At 43.9% G+C, this 11,094-nt stretch overlaps 1 non-coding gene across 1 annotated transcript; it reads right to left on the bottom strand.

Moving 5' to 3' along the window:
* Window positions 1-3,099: 3,099 nt before the first annotated feature.
* trnap-cgg (transfer RNA proline (anticodon CGG)) lies at window positions 3,100-3,187 on the bottom strand. The gene is given in 2 exon segments: window positions 3,100-3,135; window positions 3,152-3,187. It is a non-coding gene; the product is annotated as a tRNA-Pro (tRNA).
* Between the last annotated feature and the right edge of the window lie 7,907 nt (window positions 3,188-11,094).

Below are 11,094 nucleotides of genomic sequence, written 5' to 3'. Positions count from 1 at the left end.
AGTGACACCTGTCATGTGTTCGACATGGTTACTGCTTGTACTATTACAAGGTGTGCCACCAGAGGGCACTGCAGTGGGAGACTTGTAGCTTACCTGCACAGGTGTGCCTGGCCTAGTATAAAAGGGAGGCCACCAGGTGTTATCCTCACTCTGTGGTTATCAATAAAGGACTCAGGTCACTACAGTTAAAGAATGACTCATTGTCTCGTAAGTCATTATCAGAGCATTTGAAGGTATAACAAGGGAGCCAAAAGCCTCAGAAACTGGAAATTCTACCAAAGCGTCGAAGTCATGCTGTAGGTGCTTGGGACAACACATTGCTCAAAGTTCTCCACACGTGAAGGCAGAGTGTTTCTTCGACAGAAAGACTGGGCATCTTGCGAAGGCATGCCGACTGAAGGGTAAACCTATTTTTAAAGCTATGAGTCCAGCGTTCAAAGCTATGAGTAGAAATCTCAAGAGACTACATAGTATGGAAGACCAACAACAGGATGAGGAGATGTTAGAGTTACACATCATCAGGAGCACTAGTTTAACGGACAGTGATTCGGAAAGCATCAAAATCCACATAGATGTTGCTGGATTCAAGATACCAATGGAAATTGACACGGGTGCATCCGTGAGTGTAATACCGGCGTCACTGTACCGCGACAAATTACGTGATTTCCAACTGGATAAACCCAAGATAGAGCAGCGAGGCTACTCGGGAGAGTAAATTCCTGTGGTTGGTCATATCACTGTACCGATCGGTGAAATATAAAGATTAATTTCAGAACTTGCCTCGAATAGTAGTGAAAAGAGACAAGTCTGCCTTAGAAGGAAGAAATTGATTAAGCTCACTGAAGCTGGATTGTAGTCAGATTTTCTGTGTGGAAGCGAGATTTTCATCAACGGATGAGGTTATCAAGAAGTATCCAAAGGTGTTCTGCGAAACGGACAGTCCGATGCAAGGCTTCAAGGCGAGTGTCAGGGTACAGAAGGACGCTAGATTGGTTTACTACAAGCCTCGTTCCGTACCATATGCACTCAAGGAGAAAGTTGAGCATGAACTCAAAAAACTAGAAGGTGTTAAACGTTACACTGCGGAAACATCTCCACTTTCAGCACAAGATTAACAAAATTAAACCCAATGAGATCGGGAGAAAAGTTCCTCACATGCTCAGGGCAAAATAAATAATTGTCGTTCTACAAAAGAATGAACAAATTTCAGCACCAGGTCAGAATGAAATGTTCAACGAGCAGGTGGATTGCTGAATCGCACTTTTAAGGAGTTGGTGGTGACAAAGCAAATGGGTTCTGCCGAATGATTCAATATCAGAAATGTCTGCAATAGGATTCGAACACTATCTATAGTGACCTGAACACATCACCATGACCACTCGGCCATCATTACTATTCACTGCCGTGTGTGGCCACCTGCAGGTTGATTTTGAACTTTTGTGCCCTGTCACATGAAATAAATCAGGGCAGCAGGCAGATCTCTGCCTGACACCGGGGAAAGAGTGAGACAGACCTTGGAGCAAGGGTCTGGTTATTGTCAAACAGCAAATGAAATATTAATTCTGGAAGAATAACATTGAAACGAAATGTGATCCTGACACCCAGAAACAAGTGCTAAGGCAAAAGGTTAAATGCTGCATCCCTTCCTGCAAAAAATTCCTTTCACAACCATTTTTCTGAACAAAACGTCACAAAACAAAAATGTTCCTTTCAAAGTCATTAAACTCCCGAATTTCCACGCCCCGCGACTCTCCTGAATCAGATGCATCTAGTTTTGCCGACTCCATCCATATCCCTTTGCTCCAAGGTCTGTCTCCCTGTTTCCAATGTGTCAGCCAGAGATCCGCCTGCTGCCCTCATTTATTTCACTCTCTAATATTCCAACAGCAGCCATGGTTGTGTGAAGGTTTGTATTCTGTTAATCGTCGCCAATTGTTGTGAAAAGTAGAACACCAAGAGGCTGAGTACTGTGAGCTAAACTTAGTGTGATCTTAGTCTTCTTTATTACAACTCCAGAGTGCCTGAACAACATGGCTGCCAACCTTTTAAACTGGCACTGCAGGTGTGGGCAGGTGACCATTAGGACTCCAACAGTCACGCCCTCTGGTGGCAAGTTTGACATAGTTACATACTTCACATAATTGTTATCATTAAGAAGTTATAATTCCAATGAATGCCTCAATAATCAGAAAGGAGCCTGGTTTGTAGGACAAGGCTACATATGAGGAAGGAGCGTAGTTAGATGACAAGGGAAGTGATACTCTGATGAAATGTTTGGAGAATAAAAAGAGTAAATACTGGAAACACTGAGCAGGCCAGGCAGCATCTGTGGAGACAGAAACAGAGTTAACGTTTCAGGTTGATGACCTTCCATCAGAGGTTGGGCAGTTGTGTTAGGTAATACTATTAAAAGTTTCAATTGTCACGAAGCAGGGGTAAGGAAAATATATAAAATGTGGCATTTGGAACAGATAGTTTAGAATCCGATTAATGTTTCATCAATTTGTACACCGAGCTGAAAACTGCAACGTGTTTGAGTTATTCAGCTAACATTCGCAAGGTTTGGGTGTAAATACTATTAAATGTATGTTTCATTATTGTCTGCTTAATAACTCTGACATTTAATGTTGTGGACCCTATTCCTGCACTGCGTGTGTTCCAGCTCTGTTTGGAGCACCGATCCCTTCAATCCGTCGCTTACAGGGACAGTTGGATTCACCGTTTCTTTGTTTGGTGAAATTTAAAAGATTGAAAGCGGCGCACATCAACCTGGTCACCTACTCACTAACCGCTACACGCTGGTCCCGTGAGGTGGATGCACAGTTACTGTTACAAGCTTGAACGCAGGTACAAGCAGAACTCATTCATAGAAAGTCCAAGTCCCTGAGGCACCTGATTTTTAGCACCAAACTCCTTCGCAACGAGTTGCGGTTCGTGTGGGGTGATTTGGGCACATCTTTCCCCACACGACAACACTTCAACACAACTCAACGGATGCAAAGCGCTTTGGGGCGTCATGAGTTCCTGAAAGGTGTTGTAGAAATGCAAGTCCTTCTTTGCAAAAGTTTGATGCAATTTCAAAATTCTTGGGTAAACTGAGGGCTCGTCCGGGATTTGAACCCGGGACCTCTCGCAAATTTCAAGCAATAACCCCGAAGCGAGAATCATATCCCTAGACCAACGAGCCAACTGCTTAATGATCGTGGCGATGAGGTGCAACCATTATTGAAACATTTTTAGTGTGTTGCTATTCTTGATCGGAGGAGCACATGAGATGGAATCAGTGACTTTGCTTTTTCGACCTGTCTTCTGAAGCACCGCACGGTCCAACTCCGAAAGTCAATGAGCTGTTGGGACGTTAGTGTATCCAGGCTGTGGGCGGTCACCCCGAGCGCAGCAGAGGGGTTTCTGCATTAGTTCTGGGTGCGGACAGTATATTTCCCCTTCTCCCTTCCTCTTGTCTATAACCCTGTGCTTTGGTTTCTCTATTTATTCCCCTGTCTCGGTTTCTCGTGATTAAAAGGGAACAAAAGATGAAATGGGTCACACTGTGGAACAATTTCTCTCACTCAAAGTTAGACACACTACCGTGGGCAGCACGTGGTCTAGGTAGGTAGCCGTTGATATTCAGCGTCACATATAAATATATTTAAATATATCGACATGTATCGTAACAGTTCCCTGTTGGTCGAGCGGTTAAGACCCGGCGGACTAACCTGGTTTCAATCCTCGATCAATTCATCGCATAAAAATAATTGAGGTCTGTGAGACGATTAATAATTGCTGTAATCACCATGAATACCAATATTTCTGTGACAGACCGAGCTGAAAGACTATCTGACTTCTCCTGTCCATTTCCGGGCATGTTTTCTGGGTTTAATTTTGTAAACTGGGTGAGTTCGCTGATCGCGGATAGAAAGGTCGGAGCCTCTGTGGCCCAACTGTGAGGATGTGGAAGTGAACACTGTGGCTGGGTGATCCCTGACATTTCTGTAAAGGGCAGCGGAGGAGAAGGATTGAGAACATTCAATGCAGGACAGAAGTTGTTTTAGGTGAGCCAACACACAATGCCGATCAGCACAGACGGAGCTCACTGGTCACCTCCCCTCTGTTGGGGTTATTGTACCTGAGGTTTCTGTAGTGTCGTGGTTATCACGTTTGCTTTACACGGGGAAGGTCCCTGATTCAATCCCGAGTTTAGTCTCCTGGCAAATGCTGCCTGACCTGCTGAGATTTCCAGCATTTGCTATTTTTCTCCTGGGCTCCCTTATTCCTTAATTGCTCTTCATTTCACTTCAATAAATAGATAACTTTGACTGAGAGAAAACGGATCCACCGGGGCGCTTTTGCGTATGAGGCCAACGTGATATCCGCTGCACTGCAGCCCATCAAAAAGTGAGAAACCACTGAATATAAAGGATGAGCTGGTCAACGTGAAACCCTCCTTTCTTATTCAGCAGTGGCATGAACGGGAGTCAGACGCCACAAAGTTTAATTAAAGACAAAAATACAAGTAACACTTGCAAATCTTTTCAGTGTAAAATTCTTTCACTTTATTTGAAATCCGACAGCATTGAATCTGAAAATACGCACGGTGGGATTTTATCTTCACAACTGATTTTATTTTGTGTGCACGATAGGAAAAACCGGTGCTGCTAAATTTGATAAAAGTTTCCCCAGATCCCTGAAGATTTTAACCAGAAAGCTAAAATACAGTGAGTAAAATGGGATATGGTTTTCGAGTTGAGATGCAAAGCACAGGCCAAATGATTGAAGTATGTAATGTACCTGAGTTAGCATTTGTTTGATTGTGCAAAAGTAGGTGAGAGGTTAATTAATGATGGTTTCCAGTGAAAGCAAGAGAAAAGTTTTCGAATAAACCATACGGTGACTGTCCGGTGAGCGCTGTTTGTGATACCTGGTGGGAATGGACGGGGATTTTCAAGCCCCTTGTATTGCAGAACCTTCAAAAATCTCCACTTCACTGTGTAGGTCTCATGGTGCAACGGTAGTGTGTCTGACTCTTGCGTATTCAAATCACGTTAGGGTCAGTGATTTTTTGGATATTTTTCTTCCAGAATTAACATTTCATTTGCTGTTTGACAATAACCAGACCCTTGCTCCAAGGTCTGTCTCACTGTTTCCCCGGTGTCAGGCAGAGATACATCTGCTGCCCTCAATTATTTCATGCCACAGGACACAAAATTTCAAATCAATCTGCAGGTGGCCACACACAGCAGTGAGTCGCCAGGATGGCCGAGCGGTCGAAGGTGCTATGTTCAGTTCAAAATCTATCTTGAAGACAAGGGTCCAAATGCCACTCCTGGTGTTTATTATTTTTAATCCTTCAGCAGAAACAAAAAACACCTTTGTTAATATTGAACCATTAATGTCAATTATTTCATTTATTCTAATCTTTAATTAATCAATGATCACGGCAGGTTGCGATACGGGGACTTTTCACGTGTTAAGCGAATGTGATAACCACTACAATACGTAAACACTGCAATTGACACAATGCGAGGAACATAATCAGCGCTTTAACCTACACAGCTGGCCGATACTTCAGGAGCTGGTTTTACGGTGGAATGACGGTGCTATATTTTGGAAGGCTGTGAGTGTGGTAGGAATTGATCTCGTGTTTCCCAGACTTTACACATCGGAACAGGAGCTGGCCATTTAGCAGCGAGTGGTTAGGATCAGGAATGTACGGCTTGAGACTTTCTGGCCTGAGGTATGAAGGTGGTGCTCAGGAATAAGGTGAAAGGTTGAATCTTCTGCACTGACTCTCTTTAACAAACTCCAGCACCAGGTCAGACGGAAATGTGAAGCGAGCAGCTGAACAGCTGAATCCCACTTTGAAGGAGTTGGCCGTGGTGACAAACAAATGTTTTCCGTTTAATGATAATTATTGTTAGAATTGGAATTCAAGCTGAACACATGTGTTGAGGAGACAGTGACCTGAACACAGCACCTTCGACCGCCCGGCCATCCTGACTATTCAGCGCTGTGTGTGGCCACCTGCAGGTTGATTTTGAACTTTTGTGTCCTGTCACATGAAATAAATGAGGGCTGCAGGCGTATCTCTGCCTGACACCGGGGAAACAGTGAGACAGACCTTGGAGCAAGGGTCTGGTTATTGCCAAACAGAAAAGGAAATATTAATTCTGGAAGTACAATATCCAAAAGAGCAATACCCCAACATGATTTCAACACACAACCTGTTGATCTGGAGTCAGACACACTACCGTTGCACCACGATGCCTACACAGTGAGCTGGAGATGTTCATCTATATGAAGGTTCTGCAATACAAGGGACTTTAAAATCCCTGCCCATTCCCACCAGGTATCAAAAGCAGCGCTCAGCTGACAGTCACCGGATGGTTTGTTCGAAAACATTTCTCTTGCTTTCACGGGAAACCATCATTAATTAACCCCTCACCTTCTTTACACAATCAAACAAATGCTAACTCAGGGACACTCCATACTTCAATCATTTGGCCTGTGCTTTGGGGAGCGGGCAGGGAAATGGACCTGATTCCATTATCAAATCAGCCATGATTGTATTAAATGGTGGAGCAGGCTCGAGGGGCCGTATGGCCCACTCCTGCTCCTATTTCTCATGATCTTATGTTCTTTTGCATGTTAACCCATTTTACTCAATGTATTTTAGCTTTCTGGTTGAAAGTGTTCATTGCCGATGACACCACGAATCTGGGGCAACTTTTATCAAATTTATCAGCACCGATTATTCCTACCGTGCACACAAAATACAATCAGCAGTCAAGATAAAATCCCACCGTGTGTATTTTCAGATTCAACGCAGCAGCATTTCAAATAAAGTGAAAGAATTTTACACTGAAAAGATTTGCAAGTGTTACTTGTATTTGTGTCTTTAATTAAATTTTGTGACGTCTGACTCCCGTTCATGCCACTGCTGAATAAAAAAGGAGGGTTTGACATTGACCAGACTGCACTGCCCCTGATATTTGTCCGCTCATCCTTTATATTCAGTGGTTTCTCGCCCTTTGATGGGCTGCAGTGTAGCGGATATCACGTTGGCCTCACACGCAAAAGGTCCCCGGTGGATCCATTTTCTCTCACTCAAAGTTATCGATTTATTGGTGAAATAAAGAGCAAATAATGAATAAGGGAGACCTTTTGCCAGGAGAATTAATAGCAAATAAAAACAGCAAATGCTGGAAATCTCTGCAGGCCAGGCAGCATTTGCAGAGAGACGAAACTCGCCTCCGATTGTTCATCCACAGCAAGTTTAAATATAATGTTTTTGCCGGGGATTGAACCAGGGACTTTGCACGTGTAAAGCAAACGTGATAACCACTACACTACAGAAACCTCTTGTACAACAGCCCCCACAGCGAGGAGCTGACCAGTGAGCTCCCTCTGTGCTGATCGGGAATGTGTTGGCTCACCTGAAACAACTTCTGTCCCACACTGAATGTTCTCAATCCTTCTCCTCCGCTGCCCTTTACAGAAATGTCACGGATCACCCAGCCACCGTGTTCACTTCCACATCCTCACAGTGGGGCCACAGAAGCTCCTACCATCTCCCCGCGATCAGCGAACTCACCCAGTTTACAAAATTAATCCCCAAACACGTGCCCGGCCAAGTGCAGGAGAAGCCAGATAGTCTGCAAGCTCGGTCTATCACAGAAAGTATTGGTATTCAGGGTGATTACAGCAATTATTAATCGTCTCACAGACCTCAATTATTTTTATGCGATGAATTGATCGAGGATTTAAACCAGGTTCGTGCGCCGGGTCTTAACCCCTCGACCACCAGGGAACAGCTACGATACATGTTAAACCAGGTTAGTGCACCGGGTCTTAACCCCTCGACCACCAGGGAATAGTTACGATGCATGTCGATATATTTATATATATTTATATATGAACCTGAAGATCAATGGCTACCTACCTAGACCTCGTGGCGCCCACGGTAGTGCGTCTAACTTTGAGTGAGAGAAACGGTTCCGCAGTGACACCTGTCATGTGTTCTACATGGTTACAGCTTGTACTATTACAAGGTGTGCCACCAGAGGGCACTGCAGTAGGAGACTTGTAGCTTACCTGCACAGGTGTGCCTGGCCTAGTATAAATGGCAGGCCACCAATAAAGGTTATCAATAAAGGACTCAGGTCACTGCAGTTAAAGAACGACACATTGTCTCGTGGAGTCATTATCAGAGCATTTGAAGGTATTACCTGGGAGCCCAAAGCCTCAGAAACTGGAAATTCTACCAGAGCGTCGAAGTCATGCTGTAGGTGCCTGGGACAACACATTGCTCAAAATTGTCCACACGTGAAGACAGAGTCTTTCTTCGACAGAAAGACTGGGCATCTTACGAAGGCCTGCCGCCTGAAGGGTAAACCTGTTGTTAAAGCTATGAGTCCAGCGTTCAAAGCTCTGAATCGAAATCCCAAGAGACTTCATAGTATGGAAGACCAACATCAGGACGAGGAGATGTTAAGTTACACATCATCAGGAGCACGAGTTTAACGGACAGTGATTCGTAAAGCATTTAAATCCACATAGATGTTGCTGGATTCAAGCTACCAATGGAAATTGACACGGGTGCATCCGTGAGTGTAATACCGGAGTCACTGTACCGCGAAAAATTGCGTGATTTCCAACTGGAGAAACCCAAGATAGAGCTGCCAGGCTACTCGGGAGAGTAAATTCCTGTGGTTGGTCATATCACTGTACCAATCGGTGAAATATAAAGATTAATTTCAGAACTTGCCTCGAATAGTAGTGAAAACAGACAAGTCTGCCTTACAAGGAAAAAAATTGATTAAGCTCAATGAAGCTGGATTGTAGTCAGATTTTCTGTGTGGAAGCGAGATTTTCATCAACGGATGAGGTTGTCAAGAAGTATCCAAAGGTGTTCTGCGAAACGGACAGTCCGATCCAAGGCTTCATGGCGAGTGTCAGGGTACAGAAGGACGCTAGATTGGTTTACGACAAGCCCCGTTCCGTAACATATGCACTCAAGGAGAAAGTTGAGCATGAACTCAAAAAACTAGAAGGTGTTAACCATTACACTGCGGAAACATCTCCACTTTCAGCACCAGATTAACAAAATTAAACCCAATGAGATCGGGAGAAAAGTTCCTCACATGCTCAGGGCAAAATAATTAATTGTCGTTCTACAAAAGAATGAACAAATTTCAGCACCAGGTCAGAATGAAATGTTCAACGAGCAGGTGGACTGCTGAATCGCACTTTTAAGGAGTTGGTGGTGACAAAGCAAATGGGTTCTGCCTCATGATTCAATATAAGAAATGTCTGCAATAGGATTCGAAAACCATCTATAGTGACCTGAACACATCACCTTGGACCACTCGGCCATCATTACTATTCAGTGCTGTGTCGCCTCCTGCAGGTTGATTTTGAACTTTTGTGTCCTGTCACATGAAATCAATCAGGACAACAGGCGGTTCTCTGCCTGACATCGGGGAAAGAGTGAGACAGACCTTGGAGCAAGGGTCTGGTTATTGTCAAACAGCAAATGAAATATTAATTCTGGAAGAATAACATTGAAACGAAATGTGATCCTGACACCCAGAAACAAGTGCTAAGGCAAAAGGTGAAATGCTGCATCCCTTCCTGCAAAAAGTTCCTTTCACAAACATTTCTCTGAACAAAACGGCACAAAAGAAAATGTTCCTTTGAAAGTCATTAAACTCCCGAATTTCCACGCCCCGCAACTCTCCTGAATCAGATGCCTCAAGTTTTGCCGACTCCATCCATATCCCTTTGCTCCAAGGTCTGTCTCCCTGTTTCCCCGGTGTCAGGCAGAGATCCGCCTGCTGCCCTCATTTATTTCACTCTCTATGAATCTCTCTAATATTCCAACAGCAGCCATGGTTGTGTGAAGGTTTGTATTCTGTTAATCGTCGCCAATTGTTGTGAAAAGTAGAACACCAGGAGGCTGAGTACTGTGAGCTAAACTTAGTGTGATCTTAGTCTTCTTTATTACAACTCCAGAGTGCCTGAACAACATGGCAGCCAACCTTTTATACTGGCCCTGCAGGTGTGGGCAGGTGACCATTCGGACTCCAACAGTCACGCCCTCTGTTGGCAAGTCTGACATAGTTCCATACTTCACATAATTGTTATCGTTTAGAAGTTATAATCCCAATGAATGCCTGAATCATCAGATAGGAGCCTGGTTTGTAGGACAAGGCTACATATCAGGAAGGAGCGTATTTAAATGACGAGGGAAGTGATACTCTGATGATAAGTTTGGAGACTAAAAAGAGTAAATACTGGAAACACTGAACAGGCCAAGCAGCATCTGTGGAGAGAGAAACAGTGTTAACGTTTCAGGTTAATGACCTTCCATCAGAAGTTGGGCAGTTGTGTTAGGTAATACTATTAAAAGTTTCAATTTCACGAAGCAGGGGTAAGGAAAAGATATAAAATGTGGCATTTGGAACAGATAGTTTAGAATCCGATTAATGTTTGATCAATGTGTACACCGAGCTTGGAACTGTAACGTGTTTGATTTATTCGGCTAACATTCGCAAAGTTTGGGTGTAAGTACTATTAAGTGTATGTTTAATTATTGTCTGCTTAATAACTCTGACATTTAATGTTGCGGACCCTATTCCTGCACTGCGTGTGTTCCAGCTCTGTTTGGAGCACCGATCCCTTCTATCCGTCGCTTACAGGGACAGTTGGATTCACCGTTTCTTTGTTTGGTGAAATTTAAAAGATTGAAAGCAGCGTACATCAACCTGGTCACCTTCTCACTAACCGCTACACGCTGCTCCCGTGAGATGGAAGCACAGTTACTGTTACAAGCTTGAACGCAGGTGCAAGCAGAACTCATTCATAGAAAGTCCAAGTCCCTGAGGCACCTGATTTTTTGCACCAAACTCCTTCGCAAAGAGTTGCGGTTCGTGTGGGGTGATATGGGCATATCTTTCCCCACACGACAACACTTCAAACATAACTCAACGGATGCAAAGCGCTTTGGGGCGTCATGAGTTCCTGAAAGGTGTTGCAGAAATGCAAGTCCTTCTTTGCAAAAGTTTGATGCAATTTCAAAATTCTTGGTTAAACTGA

Source organism: Pristiophorus japonicus, unplaced genomic scaffold, assembly GCF_044704955.1.
Source record: "Pristiophorus japonicus isolate sPriJap1 unplaced genomic scaffold, sPriJap1.hap1 HAP1_SCAFFOLD_35, whole genome shotgun sequence".
NCBI classification, from domain to species: domain Eukaryota; kingdom Metazoa; phylum Chordata; class Chondrichthyes; family Pristiophoridae; genus Pristiophorus; species Pristiophorus japonicus.
This window is presented reverse-complemented; position numbering and strand designations above follow the sequence as displayed.